The following is a 20,432-nucleotide window of genomic DNA, read 5'->3' on the forward strand; positions in this document are numbered from 1 at the left end:
AATTGAAAAGAGAAAGTTGTATTTGGACAACAAGCTGTGACAGCTGTTGTTGCTGTTGCCTTTTTTGAGAATATGAATGGAAAGATTGTTTATGTAAGTGGCTTGGCCTAAATGTTGTTCCAGAATTTGTGCCAAATACATAAATTATTCTTAAGATACTTTCGGCCAAACTCTGTCTCCTTGGTTGCCTGGGTGGCTCCTATTGATTTTAATGAACATTGCATATGTTAATTCAAGCAAAAAATTGGCCCTATGATACTAAGTCACTGAGGTTAAACCATAAAACAGATCATTTCTTTACGAATGTGTAAGCAATTTTAGGATACTTGAAGAATACATTTGTCAGATGCACACAACCTTTATGGCCATTCCATTAGGCAATTGTAAAATGCAGGAGAGAGGTATTATATTTCTTCACAGTCAGACATTATTAAGATGTTTTTAATAGTCAAATCCTGAAATACTCTTTATTCTGTTGTGTATAAGAAACACTATTAGAAAAATTTAGTGCTGTTCCCAAAAAAGGGTAGTTTTCGTGATTTGACTTGTAACAACTGGCATTTACGATAAAGACTATACGTCTAATCTATGTTACAAGTAATTCTTTAAACAGTTTCAGTATACTAGCAGTTTTGCCACTGGGCAGTCGCATTTTTACATGGTGGTAGAAAAATTTGTGGAAGTTAGGAAAAAGAGAGAATTGTTTTTTTATTATACAGCATCAATTGATGCATTTCTTCAGACAAATATAGGATGGTTACCCTAAGGTGCTTACATATTGATCTCTAGCCACTTGCCCAAAGAAATGCTGTGGAAATATAACATGACTAAGACAGTTTATTTGAATAAGCAAAAAATAGTGCCTTGGTGGTTTCATACATAGGCCTAAACATATTTGAAATGTTACAGCAATTGAAATTTATATAAATTCAAACTGGGTTGAGGGAGTAAAAATGATTAAACTCATGTAACAAATGTGACTGGTGGTGAAACAAACCAGATTATATTTTATGTCTTTTTCAGAAGTCTCTTCACAAGTACTTTTCTAGCTACTTTTATGACTGAGTGTTCTTACATTTAAGAAATATAATACAGCCAGAAGATTATAAATGTCTGCCTGAAAGACTTATTACAGAAGTATTCTACTTCCAGGAATATTCTGGAATATTACAGTTCTTGGGTAAGAAATGTTTCTCAAGATGATAATCCCGCCATGCTAAGCAAATTAACAGTACTTTGACCAGTGCTGGGACTTAACTTGAGCTTCAAACACCTGAATTTTGGTTTCTATACAATTTATACATGATGGAGGTATCCAGGCTCCCTCCATTGTCAATAGGAATCCAGTTAGTACAGTCAGTAACCTCCAGAGAGCTACTTATCTCACCCTGTAGGAGACACCTATATTTGGTCTGCCAAGTGGTTCTCCACATGCCATTGACTGTATTGGCTACATCTCCATCAGTTAAAGGGAAGTTGGGTCCCTGTCTCGCATGTAGACATACAGCTTAGATGTCTGAAGCTGCGTCCCACAGTAGAGCTGTGTATTGGTTTGCGTGGCAAGGTTTTGGTAGCAGGGGGGCTACAGGGATGGCTTCCATGAGAAGATGCCAGAAGCTTCCGCCATGTCTAACAGAACCAATGCCAGCTGGCTCCAAGATGGACCCACCACTGGCCAAGGCTGAGCCCATCAGTGACGGTGGTAGCGCCTCTGTGATAACATATTTAAGAAGGGGAAAAAAACTGCTGTGCAACAGCAGCCAGGAGAGAGGAGTGAGAGTATTTGAGAGAAACAACTCTGCAGACACCAAGGTCAGTGAAGAAGGAGGGGGAGGAGGTGCTCCAGGCACTGGAGCAGAGATTCCCCTGCAGCCCGTGGTGAAGACCATGGTGAGGCAGGCTGTCCCCCTGCAGCCCATGGACCTCCACAGTGGAGCAGATATCCACCTGCAGCCTGTGGAGGACCCTATGCCAGAGAAGGTGGATGCATCCGAAGCAGACTGTGACCCCATGGAGAGCCCGTGCTGGAGCAGGCTCCTGGCAGGACCTGTGACCCTGTGGAGAGAGAGGAGCCCACTCTGGAGCAGGTTTGCTGGCAGGACTTGTGACCCTGTGGGGGACCCACGCTGGAGCAGTCTGCTCCTGAAAGACTGCACCCCGTGGAAAGGACCCATGCTGGAGCAGTTTGTGAAGAATTGTAGCCTGTGGGAAGCACTCATGTTGGAGAATTTCATGGAGGACTGTCTCCTGTGGGAGGGACTCCACACTGGAGCAGGGGAAGAGTGTGAGGAGTCCTCCCCCTGAGGAGGAAGGAGTGGCAGAGACAACGTGATGAACTGACCGCAACCCCAATTCCCCGTCACCCTGCGCCCACATTCCCCGTCACCCACAATTTGGGAGTAAAGTTGAGCCTGGGAAGAAGGGAGGGGTGGGGGGAAGGTGTTTTAAGATTTGATTTTATTTTCTCATTACCCTACTCTGATTTCATTGGCAATAAGTTAATTTCCCCAAGTCGAGTCTGTTTTGCCCATGATGGTAATTGGTGAGTGATGTCCCTGTCTGTCGTGGTTTAGCCCCAGCCGGCAGCTAAGCACCACGCAGCCGCTCGCTCACTCCCCCTCGGTGGGATGGGGGAGAGAATCGGAAGAGCAAAAGTAAGAAAACTTGAGGGTTGAGATAAAAACAGTTTAATAGGGAAAGCAAAAGCCGCGCACGCAAGCAAAGCAAAGCAAGGAATTCATTCGCTACTTCCCAGGGGCAGGCAGGTGTTCAGCCATCTCCAGGAAAGCAGGGCTCCATCAAGCGTAACGGTTACTTGGGAAGACAAACGCCATCACTCCAAATGTCCCCCCCTTCCTTCTTCTTCCCCAGCTTTATATACTGAGCATGATGTCATGTGGTATGGAATAGCCCTTTGGTCAGTTTGGATCAACTCTCCTGGCTGTCCCCTCCCAGCTTCTTCTGCACCTGGCAGAGCACGGGAAGCTGAAAAGTCCTTGACTAGTACAGCAGCAACTAAAACATCTCTGTATTATCAACACTGTCTTCAGCGCAAATCCAAAACATAGCCCCATACCAGCCACTATAAAGAAAATTAACTCTGTCTCAGCTGAAACCAGGACAGTATCCACCCCTTATTCCATACCATTTACGTCATGCTCAGGTCTCACACTATTCAATACATTCTCATTACCCACCATCACCCTTCCCATCCTTTGATATAATACACACATATCATTCCCTTAGTCTATGGACCACCCCTACAAAATATTTGTAAAATGACCATAAATGTCCACAAAATGTCCACTGAGTTCATTTAGTCCATGACTTTGGGCTTCATCTCTTATGGTTGTTACTCAGGACAGGAGAGGTGGTGTGTTGCTTGGAGTTATTGGGCACCAAAACCAGCTCAGGTCAGGTCACTGCTGCACTTGCACTGCTTCTTGTAAGGCTTCTCCTCCATTGGTTCAGGTGGTTCCGGCCGTAGTAATTCCTATAACATGCAACTCAAATCATGGGTTACAACAATTTAAAGGTATATCTATTACAATGTCCACCCCTGGTCCCTTTGGACCAGACCATCAGGTTTAACATTGCAATGAAGTCCTCCCCTTGCCCCTGCTCCAGCTTGGACTTATCCACAGAATGCAGTACCTTCAGAAGTAAACTTGCTCTAACATGGCCTCATGCACAGCCACTGATGCTTCGAGGTGTACCTGCTGCAGCATGGACTTCATCCACAGCCACAGATGCTTCGAGGTGTACCTGCTGCAGCATGGACTTTATCCACAGCCACAGATGCTTCGAGGTGTACCTGCTGCAGCATGGACTTCATTCACAGCCACAGATGCTTCGAGGTACACCTTATGCAACGTGGACTTATCCTTGGGCCACAATCCCTTCAGAGCTATACCTGCTGTGGCACAGACATAACCATGGCCACAGACGTTTCAAGATATACCTGCTCTGGCATGGGCTAATCCATGGGCACAGACGCTTTGGGGTGTCCCGCTCCCACGTGGATTCATCCACAGGTCACAGTCCCTTCGACTCGAGTTCACACCAGAGTTCCAGCCTGTCCAGTACAGCAGCACAGAAACAGCAGTGATGCCCTGGCCATCTGCCAGCCCAGGCGCAAGGCCATTGCTGTTATCAAAATGTTCCCAGGCACAGCAGAGTAAGGTGATCAGCAGTACAGCAGCACGGCAGGCAGCAAAAGCAAAAAGCAGCCACTAACGAGCCCTAGACTCTAAGGTACAGTAAGGCAAGCAAGCCCATGGCAAGTACAGAAGCCTGCTGATTAATAGCTAAACAGCAATAACAGCTATAAATTCTATCTGGCACATTCCAATCAAATCTGTCATTATCTCAAACCCTCGAGCCCCACGTTGGGCGCCAAAAAGGACTGTCGTGGTTTAGCCCCAGCCGGCAGCTAAGCACCACGCAGCCGCTCGCTCACTCCCCCTCGGTGGGATGGGGGAGAGAATCGGAAGAGCAAAAGTAAGAAAACTTGAGGGTTGAGATAAAAACAGTTTAATAGGGAAAGCAAAAGCCGCGCACGCAAGCAAAGCAAAGCAAGGAATTCATTCGCTACTTCCCAGGGGCAGGCAGGTGTTCAGCCATCTCCAGGAAAGCAGGGCTCCATCAAGCGTAACGGTTACTTGGGAAGACAAACGCCATCACTCCAAATGTCCCCCCCTTCCTTCTTCTTCCCCAGCTTTATATACTGAGCATGATGTCATGTGGTATGGAATAGCCCTTTGGTCAGTTTGGATCAACTATCCTGGCTGTCCCCTCCCAGCTTCTTCTGCACCTGGCAGAGCACGGGAAGCTGAAAAGTCCTTGACTAGTACAGCAGCAACTAAAACATCTCTGTATTATCAACACTGTCTTCAGCACAAATCCAAAACATAGCCCCATACCAGCCACTATAAAGAAAATTAACTCTGTCTCAGCTGAAACCAGGACACTGTCCTTATCTTGACCCATGAGCCTTTTGTTGTTAATTTTCTCCTCTTGTCCAGCTGAGGAGGGGGAGTGATAGAGCGGCTTGGTGGGCACCTGGTGTCCAGCCAAGGTCAACCCACCACAGGCTGTATTGTTCATTCACACATGAGCACTCAGTTCCATTTGAGCTTCCCTGGAGTCCCGGAACCACCCATGTGGGGCTGGCAGATGTGACAGATACCTAAGAAAAAGGTGTTTGCCTTTCAGGAGTGGCAGCTGGAGGCCAGTTGCCATACTGTGCATTATATTGGATATTGGTACCTGTGAATGGGCAACTGAATTAAGCCCTAAATACTTTTCTGCCTGGGGAAATAATTTGCTTTGCCCTGCCACATTCAAAGCACAGTTCCTACTAGGTTTTGTGGCCACAGAGAGTTATAAATTTCCTGAGATAGATGTCTCATGTTCCTTTGAACTTTGAAGGTAATTCCTATCTCCTTAGATTAGGGTATCTGGTATTGCTGTGGGGACTACTTAGACCTCAAGAAGATTCTTTATCTTTCGGGAAAGGCAGGTTGGTTCCCCACTGTTGGTTGATCTTCTAGCAAAAGTAAATTTTGATGGGACTATAAAAGAAAACAGACCTGTTTTATCTTAATGTTTCAGTTATTTCATGAGGTAAGACTTGGGCAATTGGGCCTAGATCCTACTGAGGCAGGGAAAACCACCTAGTTAACCGCACACAATAATGACGTTTTTGTAGATTTTAAAATACAGTGTTATTCTTTTTCTGTAGCAAAATCATGGGGTATGCTACATTTTCAGTGCTGCATAAGCCCTGAGGGAAAGGGTGGGATGAGGGTGAGACAGAGGTAACATAATCCATGGAGAATACGAGCTCTTCTCTTCATATCTGGAGGTCCATGAAATTCTACATATAAAACTGGCACAAGTTTCTGCCTAGCTTTCCTGTCTTTGATAAATAGCAAGAGGTTCTTCACTTCTGTCTTTAGCCTGTGGTCACTCTGTCTGTCTGTGCATGACCAGCAAAAGCCTTCTCCTTTTAGCCATCTACCTGCTTCGGCTTTCGTAGTGAATTGTAAGGTAGCTGGGCAGAGGATGGTCTAGGATGAATGATTCAGGAGAAAAACAGCTATTGAGGCAAGAGGTAGAGCTGTCTTATGTACTTTCTTTCCTGATGTTTGGTTTCAAAGGGAGACTTTAACTCTTAAAATCCCTAAAACATTTCATTAAAAGAGGTAGCTCTATAGAAAATGGAAAACTTGGCAGTATACTGACTGAATGAAAAGCTGCAGTATTTGATTACACATTAATATACCCTCAAGGATGTACTGTGATCCTTACAGATGACTTCACATGGAAAGCTCTTCAGGACTATTTTTTCCCCACCCCTCCTTTTCCATTCCCCTCATCCAGTGCCATTGTTTTCCTTCTTCCTTTTGCACACAGTCTTCCAACCTGCCATTTTACCACTACTGCCCAACCTAACCCTGTTTGTATTGAGATGAGTGGAAAAAAATGACATTCAGTTAGAGCTGCCACAACTCCAGGGCCCTCAGTGAAGATTTTTCAGGATTGTCAAGTTTTGCAGTTTACAATGACAGTAACTACTGAGCAGCTCACAGGTACATGCTCTCTATACAAAACCGAGCATTCTAGTACTCTTATGTAGGTATGCATTACCATGAGATTTAGGATGCCTCTGAGCAATCACAGGGAGTCAGTTCCTGAGATTGCTGGGCACCTGCAATCCCTGCTGATTTAACCTAGAATTATGACTTCTGCTTGTGACCCTATGGTTATACTTCATTAACTAGTGTGCGTTTCCTTGCATATATTTACATAAAAAGGCAAGCTATCCATTTCATCTGTCAGCTTACAGAGTGCTATGCAAAGAGCTGCTTTTCAGACAGTTGTTCTCTGGGGACTTAATACCAACATGCTTCCATAATCTTACTCTCTTTGATTCCTCTGAGAGCTTGCTCAAGAGTCCCATTAAGATGAATGGCAGAAAACTAGATGAAGCATTACATATCCCAAATTTCCACTTTACATTTTTTGCTGTGCTATAGCCTTTATCACAATTATATTCCATTTCATTGTCTTAACATCTGCACACTACAATAGGTCACTTTAGGATGACTAGAGGTATATTACTATCAGTCTTCCACTTTTTGTATTATAGTCCATGACTGGAAAGGTCAGTATGTTTTAACAACGTTAGAAATCAGTGGATAATTAATCAAAATACTCAGCTTCCAAGCTAAAGTTAAAAAAAAAAAAAGCTACCTATTCGGCGACAATCCTAGAATCCTTTTAGGAGTAATATCTGCCAGCCAAATTTCATATTTAAGGAAAATTTGGCTTGCCCAATTAACATTCTAAATTTAGACTGCAAAGTAATGCAGTGATGCCTGTTTGAGCTGCAGAGGTGAACTACTGCATTCATGAACGCTGAAAGCAGAATGCGTTCCTGGGGCGCAGTCTGGACAGCCAAATTGCCTTCCCTTCTGCCCTGGAAGGAGAAATGGCCAGCGATCTGGCCCAGACCTCTTGCCAGGGAAAATGTATCCAGCTTGATTCTTCCAGCGCAAGGCTGAGGATTAATTTAACAGTTTTTTACATTCTATGATAATCAGAACTATTTATTTATTAACTCAGCTGCCAGCTTGTCCCACTTACCTCTCAACACCATAATGTCAACCTTTCTTACTCAGTCTTGGAGGGAAAATGAGATAGTAGTTATTTTTTTGGACTGTGGTTTTATGACTGGCTTAAGCTGCTGTAAGTGCAGGCTATCAATTAAAGAGGTGTTTACACACTCCTCTCTCCTTCCCTTTTGCGCAGATCCCCGACCCAGACAGCTAGTTTTTATGAGGTTACTGAGCGAGCTGAAAGGGGAAGTTTACTTGGCTAAAAACTGGTTACTTTTTCATCTAGGGTGCCTGTTTCAGCACATTTACATCTAAAGGAATGCTAGTCCCAGTACAGGACTGCCCTTCTTCTGGTGACGTTATAGATTTCGATTCGCTTATGCCCATCACGTAACCATAACCTAAAAAATATAACAATTAGAGAGACTTATCGAGAAATTTAGCATGTAAGTGCAGTCTTTCTTGCCTATGTGTAGCATGCATTGAAAAATAATAGGAGGGAAGCCATTTATTTAATAACCTTTGAAAGACATTCCTTTGCAGCAAGATAGCTATTTTAGGTTACTTTGTTTGAATTTTCTAAGGTATTCAGACACTGTATTATTTAAATCACAATCTTTCTTTTTTTTTTTTTCAAGTAATATGTGAAACTATCTAACTTTTAAAGAGTTCTCCAGCAGTGTTTATTCTATGAATTGTCATGTAAACTGAGATAATTTTACTCATTTTGGTGTTTCAGTAGAGTCTGTTAAGACACATGAAGATATTATTGTGAAAAGGAATCACATTTTCTCTTTTTACAAAAGATTCAATGGATACAATAGGGTTTCTAAACATGGGACAGAAAAACATTTTTTGTGTAGTGGGAATACATTTAAAGCTAAGTTTAGAACACTTCACAGAGTTCCCTGTTACATTTTGGGTTTTTGTTCCTGTTGTACTTGGGATTAACAGAATTTTAACTTCTATTTTTATAGAATGAAGCAGTATTTCTTTTACATTTGATGCTGGTTCTTTTTAGAAACACCATATTTGTTTGTTATTGCTGATCTCCTTCACTGGTTTTTTTTGTGAATTTGTTTACTCTGAAATTAATAAAAATGCAAATTTATTTTCTTTATATCCTTTGTTTTTCCTTCCTCTCACCTACACAAATTTGTATCATCAGTCTACTTTAGGCCAATAGATTTTTCCATTAAATCAACAAGTGTAACTCTGAGGACACTGAAAACTTTCTAGACTCGCTATTATTAGATTGATCGGTTTATCAATGAGGCAGACAGCAGATACATTTAAAAATATTTAAGCCAAGCAATAGAATGTAAATTGCTTGCTTCAGAGTAGGGGATGAATACTTTTTCAAGACAAACTCCTTTTCATTTTTCTGTTATTTTTCCTCCTCCCTTGCCATAACTGCATGAAGAGGCACGCACAGATGCCTGCTGCCAGAGTGTGATGCTTAACCTGACCGTCAAACAAGCCTCACAAAGGAAGGCTTTTCAGGTCCCCCAGTGAAACAACCACTGCATTTTATTATGGCGTGAAATTAGAAGTGAAAAGCCCTATGGCTCTTGCTGTTTAGTAATGCGGAATATGTCGTTTCTGATGGTGATGGTAGTGCTGGGAGGGAAATAGAAAGCCAGGGAAGAGAAACAAAGTAACGATTTAGACAAAGAGGGTCCCCCTTTTTTTGGTCGTCTCTGATTGTTAGGTGGTCTATAAAACCATAGTACTGTGGTGGATACAAGCAAAAAGAACATTTAGTTGCGGCTCTTTCATTTAGAAATGTATGTGTGAATTTGCAGGGTGATGTATAAGGAGAGTCATCTGTTATCAGGAGAGTTCACTAGTTTAACTCATTTATAAAACAGCAACAAAAAACTTGACTTTGCTTGGAGAGAGCAGCACAGCTCTGACAGACACTTTAAGTTGCATAGCAAGATGGTGTTTATAACAAGACTGTGTGTGGTTATCTGAAGCTGCCTTGTAACAGATTGGAAGGGGAAAGTGCCAGCTTGAAGAGGCTTTCCCTTGTCTGTTTGAGTTTAAAAGAATCATGTTTTCTCAATGAAAATTCTGTGCATATATAAAATGTCGAAATATTTATGCTCACTTTTATTTTAAAAGTATTATGTAATCACTAAAGCAAATAGTCAACTATTAGGAAATGAAAAGACAGTTTGTGAGAGAGACATTTTAGAACATAAGGTGGGCTTCTTTTCATAGAATCGTAGAATCATAGACTCATTTAGGTTGGAAAAGACCTTTAAGATCATTGAGTCCAACCGCAAAGTTATCCATCAGCTGATCACTATCGCTACTGCTGGAAAAAAATTGTGAAAGCCTATCCACAGTTCTAATATGTGGAAGGAAAAAGCTGCTACATTTTGCAGACCCATATCGTTAGCAGTAAATATTACTGGTATTTTTACTAATTTACCTTCTTTGGACCTTATCCACATAGAAAGGGTGGCAGGGAATGGTGATCTAGAAACAGTAGAGACGTACAAGTGGAAATTTTCTCCCATGTTGCTTACTCTCTAGGTTATAGATGCAATCTTGGAGAAGCTTTAAAAGCAGAGAGAAAGAGTTGACATGACCGATCCGTGATAGATTGGTGGAACAGGTGCAAACATGACAAATCAGTTTATTGGTAAACTGCACTGCGGGACTGCAGCCTGAGGGAAGAAAGTTCAGACAGAGAAGCAAAACTGCTACTGTTTTTTAATTCAGGTAGTTCATTTCATTATTCATTAATATGGTAGCTACACTACTAAAGAATTCCATACATAAGCAATAGCACAGAATCAAGCAGGAAGGCACTATGCAATTAAAGCTATTATCACTATCAGAAAGAAGTCTGTTAGAGAAGAGGTTCTTAACCTTTTTAGACTGTCTCACTCTTCATTTGATTTAAAATAATGTATGCACTTTACCACAGCATATATCTTGTGTGCACACTAGTGCTCCAGGCTTGACTTGCTGCTTCATAGCATTTTGCCAGTGCTGCGCCTTATATCTTGACAGGTGAAACCTCAGAATGTGGAGATTTAGAATAAGGGCTAGGAAGAGTGTTGAAAAAAGAGAACTAATTGGCACTTGATGCAGCACATAAAAGCAAGGCAATAGAAGAATTGGAAAATGATCTTTGAGGCAACAGTTTGAATAGGGATAATTGGAACAACAATTTTAAGGCGAGAGTAGGTTGGTAGAGGAAACAAAGATGTGAAAAAAGAAGAGCGTGAAAAAGAATATTATCTCTGTAGCAAAGAAGCGGTGGTGGAATAGCTACTGCACTGAGATGTAACCAAAATATTTGTACCTATTATAAGCATTTCAAAAGAACTTCAGGAGGATCAGAAAGTGCTGCTAGGGCATGCCCCTTCAAGGCGAGAGGTTCACATTTAAGGCTCTCCTCTAGAGAAGAACTCATTGCTTATACAAGGTGAAACAGCTTCAACAGGAGAGAGAAAGCTCTATCAAATACTTTATGTTTAGGGGATTCATCCTGAATGTAGGAGGTTTAAGTTCAATTCCATGTTTCAAAATCAGGCAAAATAAGAATTCAAAGTTGTTTTTTGGTGACTGTGTTAAGCAGGAAAAGGGAAGAAAGTACGTGTCCCAGTTTCATCTGCTGGTACAAAACCTTGTAAACAAACTTTGAAAAGAACTGGTCAGGAATGAACTAATGTTTGGGAGCCAATTTTCTGTTGACATTGATGGTCATGATTTTGATTTGGTAACAAAGAACAGAAACATGAAAAGCATCCTAGGATTGTTCTTCTGTCCTTTCAAACAAATACTTCTGCTGGCAAAGTTTGACATGCCAGACAACTAAGCCATACAGATAGATATCAAGCTGTCAGTGTTGAAAGTTATTTTCACTCTAAAAGGATTAGAGTTGAAATTGCTGCATTTCTGCTACAGTGTGATGGTATGACTTCTCCTCTTTTTTTTTAAATAGTAATATACTTTCCAAATATTTTATGTCAAAACTGTTCCTTCATTTTCAACACCTTCAGTGATTCTCACCTTCAGTACCTGTACAACTTTTCTAGTAGCTTTCACTTTCTGTTTAATTCTGGGAATTTCCAGCAAAGGCTACATGGACTTCCAGAAAATTTGACCTGAAGTTCTTGGCAAGGGTCTTCGTCTTTCTGATGCTGTAATGTGGGGTGTTGAAGCATATAGAGATTTGAAATGGTGGATTTTCAGAGATCAATGCAGTCAGAACAGCTTTTTTATCCACATTTTTGAAACAGAGCCTCCATTTTAGGAACAAAACCTGTAATGCTAGTCTGTGTATGCAAAGGTCTGGACAGACTTAATCGATATACTGTGATTAGCCCTTTCCCTATCTCTATTCCAGGAAATATTGATACTGATCCTAAGTCATAAGGCTTCCTTTATTTGCTTAGGGTATTGAAGGCATTCAGTAAGTCAAATTTCTAACACTTGAAATTGTGGTATTGGCATCCCTGATGTTGTCTACTGAAATGAACTGGACCATTAAGAAAAGGAAATTATTTTTTCAAGCTCATGTTTTTGTTAGATATCCAACAACTGCATTTCTGAAAATTTCCTTTACCATAAGTCCTGATTTGATATTAGCAAGTTCGCATAACTGTGGAGAGCAGTAATACCTGTCCATGTGTGTGCTTTTAGTCCCTCCACACCCAAGTAAAATAAATACACATTGAACGCAGCTATTTGCTATGGAAGTTTAAACTATGCTGCTCGACTTTGCAGCCAGTAAAGTTTCTCAGAAATGCTCCATTCTGCTCTGAAATAACCATTCGAATGCTCAGATGACTCTCCAAAGTGCTGGTAACAGATAGAAGACAGTTGCACCTAAAACTGCTGTAGTTTGCTTCAGTAACTGTATGTCTAAGCCTTGTAACAAGCTGAGTAAACAGAGCTGAAATTAAGGGTTTGTCCACCTCTCTGCTCAAGTAGCAAAATAGAGCTTCAAAGAAAGATGTCAGTATGCTGTCCTTCTCTTACTTATTTGGATATTATTTTAAATAATATTTTTTTTTTTTTCTATGTCTTTCAGAATTTGTAATTGGAAGATACTGTAGCTATGTTCTGCGTGGTTTGGTGAAGTGAAGGTTTTAGTGGTCTGTTATGAGACACTGACAGTCCCATCTGCAGAAACAATTTACATTTATTGAGACCACACTGCTTGGATGTGAAACCAGAAGTAAAATCATTTAATGCTGGTTTTGAAATGTAATTTTAAAAAGTATTTCAGTATTAACACCATTTTGAGGTGAATAAGGGTCGTTCATATCTTTCAATACTTCAGTTCAAGGTGCCAGATAGGGAAGCTCTCACTTTGTAGGTTTATATTTAGCATATATTTGGAAGATGTAATTTGCCATCTTTTTCTTAAAATATAAAAACAGTGAGAAAAATAGAAATAATCTAATTCCTGGAAAATTATCTAAAGCAAGCGATGTGTTGTAAGTTCCATATTTCACCTGCAGGTTGTATACATCATCCTACTTAGATAAGAATTATTAAAAAAAAAAAAATCTCATTCTTATATGTAATGATAGGTTTTGGATCACTGTTATACAGCTTTTGCTAGTCTTTTCATGAGGGATATACCAAATTCTGCCAGGAAATATGGCTCTCATTCCTGTTGACTAAGACCACTGCTGGATGGCTTATATTCCCTCTTACTTTCTGATGTTAGAACTCAACACAAAATGCTGTATTCCCATTACTTAACCCTTAGTACTTTAATGCCAAATTGCTCTGGATAAGGTCACATGTGAATTAACCAAAAAAGTCTGTTAGGGTATTAGCCTTAGATTAATCCCAACCACTGCAGGTACACCCTTGTGTGATGTGATATAATATCATGTGATGGTGGCCATGTGGTTGCTATTCCCTATCCCTGTCTGTCCCTGCTTGCTCCTGTTGGACCCTGGAGGTTTCTGCTGCACTGTTTAACCTTACAGTTGAAGAGGGCTCAGAAGAGTTAAGGTAGCTGTAACTACACCTCCAATAGAGACACCATTCCCTTAGTTTCAGTGCCAGCCCCAGGTATTTGTTTCTTGTTTGTTGTTACTTGTTTCTGAGCAGTTGACTTCTAAAAATACAAAGCCGTCATCTGTCCTAAAACATAAGGATGTGCTGTCTGAATGTTGATTACAAATGAAGGATTTTTCTTTTTCTTTGTATATATATACTTTTATTAATTAGAATAAATTAGTACTTGCAGATGATAACTAATTCCACATTCGTAACCTGTTCCTTGTCATCTACCCCATCACAGTACACGTCAGGATGTCATCAGTATAGAACAACAAAAAATACATTTCAAGAAAGACTAAAAAGTGCTCCTTAAAGGGATTTTAACCAGATCACTCTAACCAAATAGCACATTCTTTAGTGACCATTTAAAATCTAAGACCTGGCTTTCATTCAAAACCAGCTCTACAATTAGCAATACTTTCAGACAGTATCAGCTGGGTTCCCAGTGTACATGATAATGTTGCAGAATAACCCCAGCTGTAACTAATTTAATTAAGACTTGATCCTCGAATACAAAATCACTCCTTTTCACCAAATCATGATGCTCACTGACCTACAGGAGAGAAAACAGGCAACACAGACAGGGAACCTTTCTCTGTCGTTTAACCCATTTGTTTATTCAGTTACAAGGGAAATATATTACTAGTGTAATTCTCATGAGAATCTTTTTAACAAGAACAGAAGAGTAACTCCAGGTAGCCACATGAAACTGCTATTTTACATAAAAGAATACATTTCACAGTTGTTCCTATTAGACTTTCAAAGTTTTAAAGATACTTAAACCTCTCCCAGTCTACATTAAATGTAACTGAATTTTAGGAGCTAAAATGTCACACCGAGTGTCTAGAAAGTTGATGACTAGTGCTCCGATGGTTCAGTCTGCAAATGGGGGAGGAGAGGCAAAAGAAGCAGAGAAGCAAGAGACTGACTCAGCTTAAAATGGATCTCACAGACTGCTCAGAGGCTTCTTGAGCAGCATGTATCAACCTACAAGCTAATATGACAGCTATTGATTCTGCAGTTGAACACTTCTCTCTGGGCTCGTGGACTTTTTTGGCCTGCAGAACTGACTGATTCGTTAGGGCACCTCTAACTCTAATAGGTTGTTTTAAACAAGATAGATGTGTACAGTGGGTGCCTGACCTGATAGGGTGTACGAGCACCTGAAATTGCTCATACCTGAAGTGCTGCAGTGCCTCATCTTAGGCACTTGATCACTAGGAAAGGTGCCCACAAGCTTGAGTGCAATACCCTGTTACCATGGACCACTCACATGGAGAATACTCACATGAAACCTCCGAATCAGTCAAACTATCGAGCATGGGTTTCGGAGAGCATCGAGAATGATCCAGCCTGGAAATGAGAAAAGTTTTTTTTGCATCACGATTCTGGATTCACTTACCTGCCTCTGTAGGATTCCTCACTCTAAGTGCCTGAAATTCTCACTCCATATAGTTCTGTTTACCTGAGCTTTTCATTTTGTAACATACGTTATGAAACAGTCACACCTGTGTGTTCTGGTTGGGTAGACAGCCCATACCTTAGTGCTGGTCAAAGACTTAAACTGGACATTAAAAAATAGTAGAACAGGGATCTTTAAAAGAGTGTATCTCACTTCAATTTCATAAGAAAACACTTCTTTCATTTTAATATGCAGAATTCAAGTAAGCGGCCTTGAATCTATAGAAGGAAAATACCCATCTTAAAGTTTGTGAGGACATGCATTACCACAGGAAGTTGAGAGGCAAATGTATAAATAGATTTTTGTAAAATGATTTGACAAAAATTATGTACATTCCTGAAGTGGGCGGCCAAAATCTTTTAGATGGATTCATTGGTCTCATCCCAGGATGCTTTTCTTATGTTTAATTGCAAATTGTTAAAGAGTTGTGATTCTTACCTACTTTTATGTGTAATTAATAGTCTCCTATTCTGCTAAATCATTTCCTTATAGGTATAGCCTTTAGAATTACACCATGTCCTCCTAAGTGCAGGAGTACAAAATAAGAGTCATGCATCAAGGTGGAGAATCTAATTTGGTCTTTGATTCAAACAGTAATGGAAATATTGGTATTTCTTTTTGACATTAATAAATGAGATATATCTTCTAGGAAGTGAATTTTTGAGGATTGTTTTTTATGTGTATGGATCTTTTGGGAAAATGTAATCCAGAACTAAGGGGAGATTTTTTTTTTTTAATGGATGTGCCAAATTTTTTTAAATTATAAATCTTCCTGGTGTGTCTCCTCAGTTTTATAATGAGAAATAGTTTCAGGAAACACATCCTGCATCTCATGACTCGTATAGTAAAGAAGAAAAGTAGTTGTTCAAACTGTTCAAAAGATAGCATGTTCTATGATGTGATATTGCTAATACCTAATATTGTTCTACTAAGCTAGCTAAATCAATTATTAATTGATTTGGACTGGATAAATATTCAAGTGTGCATTTACTGTTCTGAAACCAAAAAACTGTGTTCTTCAGACAACTTACAGTCCAATTTTTGAGACACAGAAAGCACCAATTTCTATTCCTATTGATTGATTCCAAATTCTATTCCTATTGAACAGGTGATGTAGATAATAAAAATATCTCAAAATCAGTTATTTCTCTCTCGCTGCCTGTTTATGTTTTGCATTGTGTTTACTGGCACTGTGCTAAGATTTACAGAATGAAAATCACTTTTTTCATGCTTCCTTTGGGCGCGGTCATGTATTTAAGCGTACCCATCACAAAATGTTTCTCTCTAAGAGAGATGAACAATATATTCTCCTTTGACTTTGGTTAAATTCCTGACCCCAAGAAAGTTCTCTGCTCAGTGCCTGATAGTGAGTACATGCATTTTTCAGGTACTTGTCTTCATGACGTGGCAGGTTCCTAGGAGGCTGTGCACTGAAAGGTGTTTTTTCCTTTTTTTTTAGCCATCTAGGTTCCATGTAATTAAATACCTTAGGACAGCAAAACACTTAAATATATATTGTAAACATAAATCATTAATTCCTGACCTTGCTGCTGTGAGCAACTGGTATGGTGAATGATAATTAAAAGAATAATTATATTCCAGCTATAACACTTTGATTTCATTCTTTTTACAACAGTTTGCATATGAATTCGTTCCACTTTGGTGAAGGAAGAAGCCTTATTAGACAAAAATACTGTGGGTAGTCTCTTCTACTCTGAAATAAATAATTGTTTGCTGTTTAAATAGTTATAAATATGTCATATTCAGCTACTTAATTTAAATATAATATTTGAATAAATATACAGTATTCAAATAAATATTTATTTCAATACTTAAATGATGTTTTGCAATTCATTACACTTTCAACATTGCTGTGTTGGTGTAACTCTCTCCCGTTTAGGTCAAAGGCAACATTTCCTAAGCAAAAGTGTTGGGGGACTATTTCGAAAATCCCTTTACTAGCTAATGTAAATGGCATGCATCATATGCTAATCTCATAGTTGCTTTATTTATAGTTTAAAAATTAGAACAAAAAAGACTTTTCTAACAGGGCCTTAACTGCAATTTTTTTAAAAATGAAATTAAAAAATATAAACCACAATATTTTAAAGCAATAGTAATGCTTCTTCCTTGAATGAAACAGTACTTTGCCCTTGTTCCTAGTTTTATACAGTCTGAATATTAACAGATCTATAGTAGCAGCTGATATATGTATTTATACCTATGTGTGTGTGCGTATGTACCCACACACACAAAGTCTGAAGGATGGCGAATGCCGGGGTGCTTTCTCTTAGCACTCCTTTTGGCTTCTGATGCAATTGTTTAGTCCTGAGTAACAACTCTGCAGCAGTCTGGATGAAGAAAGCAAACCTCCAACTTCCAGAGTTAACCACAGGAGATGATAAAACAGGTGCCTGAGGAGGATTCAGTTTAGCAAGGCCAGTGTGATTAACACCCATCATCTTCTGAAGAGTGCTGCCGGCCCGTAAGGACTGGTTGAGCGCTGTATTTCGTACCTCTTCCCGCCCCAGCAGCAGAGCAGCCCTTGCGATGGTGCCGGGGCCGCAGTCAGCGGTGGCTCCCGGGGACCAGTGACGTCTGCCGAATGGGCTGCCGGGGTGCTTCCCGCACCGCTGCCCGCCTGCCTGCTGGTGGTCTGCCAACTACATACCTAAGCTTAGCTTCCGAGGGCGAGTGGTAATGTCTGCAAGGCATCTTTTATTACATCAAGTAGAGCCAAAACCAGCTGCCAGCAGCTGCTCGGCCTAGATTCCTCCTTATCCTGGATAGAGGATTTCAGTATCCTTTTAACAGGCACGCACATTTACACTCATCCAGAAAACCTGGCTGTGTTTACCTGCTGGGTGGGAATAGTTTCCTCATGGGTGTTTTAGGTATTTCCTTGAAACTCTTCTTATTGGTGAGAAATGCTGTATGCTTTCCTTTCAGACATCAAGGCTAAGCTAAACACCGCTGAAATAAGTCCTCTTGGTCTGGGGGAGCTTTGGGTCAGGCCTGTGCTGAGTTGCATTGAAATTATTAGAAATGTATTATCCAGATTTTAAATGTTAAGATGTATGCTTTTTTTTGTATTCTCTGAAGACTTGGATTTAAGAAAACAGATGTTATTGCCACTAGTTCTGACTCACATTTCCTTGATTTTCATTTTTATTATGCACCCAACCGATGGCTGTCAGAAAACCTTCAGCTGCTGTAGATGTAAGGCCTGATTCTGCTTTTTCTTAGAATTTTCAACTTGGTGCTTGCCTTGGCTAGATAGACTAAAAATGGGGGAGATCCATACTGGAGGGAGAAATGTGTTACTACAGTACTGTGCAGAGCACTGTGAAATATATTTTCTTCAGTAGACTCATCTTGATGCACATTCATAGCAACCCATGCCAAAGATGAGAAAAAACCCACAACCCTTTGCAGATAAAAGATATCGTTCAGAGTGACATGTAAGTGGGATGAGAAAGTTTAACAGAATCAGGCAGGCTAAAGTTTATGAGGACAGACAGTTTATTGGAAAGATGAGATGTCTGGAAAAAGACAAATTGATGTACACAATAGTCCTTCAGAGCTAGCATGTATATAACACATTGGATCTGGAACACATTTGCTTCTCTATATAAAAAACATCAGGAGAGACTTCGTGGGGGAAAAAAGTATCTCTCTACCTGAGATTATTGCCATTCGGAGGATAATTGCCATTCAGTGGGGAGGATCTCAAGATCTCAGCTGATTTACAGTTTAAGTCAAGGACCCAAAGGTGAGACCTGGATCCAAGCTTCCAGCTTTTCTAACTTCCCACTTTAGGGGAACCTCATAACAGAGTAGCTAAGAGGATAAATGCACAAAGCTCAGTGTTCATGAGGTGCTCTCACCTTTGTTACTGCAAACTTAATAACTTTTTAGAAGGACAGTCCAAAACTCTTCTAGTGCAAAGTTATTGGCAACATTTCTGTCTGCTAGCAGTTTTTCTCCAACTTACAGAATGGTACAGCTAGGCAATCAGCTTCTGCAGCAGCCCATGGTGCTAGGCTAAGCCCAGTGCTCTGAGAACTCCTCATACAGCAGGAATAAGAAGATTTTTTTGTTTATGAATAGGTAAGAGCGTGTACTCTAATCAAGCCTATAAAGCTTATGATGGAGGCCTTATGTCTTGCTACATCATCTGTTTTCTTTGGAGTGAATGAGAGCAGTTGGATTGCAGGGTACTGCTCAGCCCTGGTTCATTTTGTCCATCTTTGTTTGAAGTGTCTGAGTTGAGATGCCCATCGTCTCTGCCTGCCCTGATGGTAGGAGGTGCTGGGGCTCAACTGAAAGTAGCCTGGGCTGTCCTGAGCGATTATGGAGACAGAGCGGCAGCCAGACAAGGCATCGAGTGCTGGAGCCTGCTTACATTGCAGTAAAGATATCCTGGTACAAATGCCTTGAACAAACCCTCTGAAGCATACAGCATCTTGGTATTTTCTTCCAGGAGTACCAACTCTGTTTTGCTCTAGAGCCTGCAAGGAAGGTGGTCCAGTCAGCATGAACTTGATCCTAGTTGTCGTCTCAAGATTGTGGATGTGCTGGTTTAGATACGCTCTGTGTGGCTGTGCAGCAGTGAAGCAAGAATTCAGAGAAGGGAAGGATATGGAAATCCTGACAGCCTCGGGGATCATTGGCAAAGTCCCAGTGTGGTCAAAATGTTGCCCATTTTGTCTTTACACCATTTATACCTCTAACTTGGGGCTAAATCCATCAGACAGTTAGGGGAGTTGTAAAATTGGCATAACAGTGGAACTGGGCTCAAACGTGCCCAGTATATGACAGGAGGAACTACACTCTGGAATTAAGTAAACTTACTGACTTCAGTGACATTTTATAATGTATCCTAATTACTCTGTATACAGCACATTGTGAATTTTGAAGAGCTAGAAATTGAGTGTAAAATACCAAAATAAATATAGAGAAAATGTTTGAGTAGTATTTTGCACTCCTGAAATATGTAACCTCTGTGACTAATGGTTTTATTATATTTTTCAGGCTTTGTTGCTAGCAAGAAAAATGCTTAACTTTTAAAACACTAATTTTATTAGTACATAAATGATACAGGTGAACAGCTGAGATACAGCCTATATGTATTTGTGCTTGTTATTGAGTAGCATAAATGTATATGGATCCAATCTAATATTATGTATAAGAGAAACAAATTATATAAATACTAAATTGCATGTCAAAGGCCTTTCTTTTTGGTGCAATAAGTATCTTTCCACTATTACCAGAAGGAGTAGGTGTTATTAACTCCCAACAAT

At 40.2% G+C, this 20,432-nt stretch overlaps 1 protein-coding gene across 1 annotated transcript in view; it reads left to right on the plus strand.

Annotated features, from left to right (window-relative positions):
• The window catches only part of ANOS1 (anosmin 1), a 148,092-nt gene that overhangs the window by 61,957 nt on the left and 65,703 nt on the right, over positions 1–20,432 (plus strand). The window lies entirely within an intron of this gene.

The sequence above is a fragment of the Mycteria americana genome, chromosome 1 (assembly GCF_035582795.1).
Source record: "Mycteria americana isolate JAX WOST 10 ecotype Jacksonville Zoo and Gardens chromosome 1, USCA_MyAme_1.0, whole genome shotgun sequence".
Lineage (NCBI taxonomy): Eukaryota > Metazoa > Chordata > Aves > Ciconiiformes > Ciconiidae > Mycteria > Mycteria americana.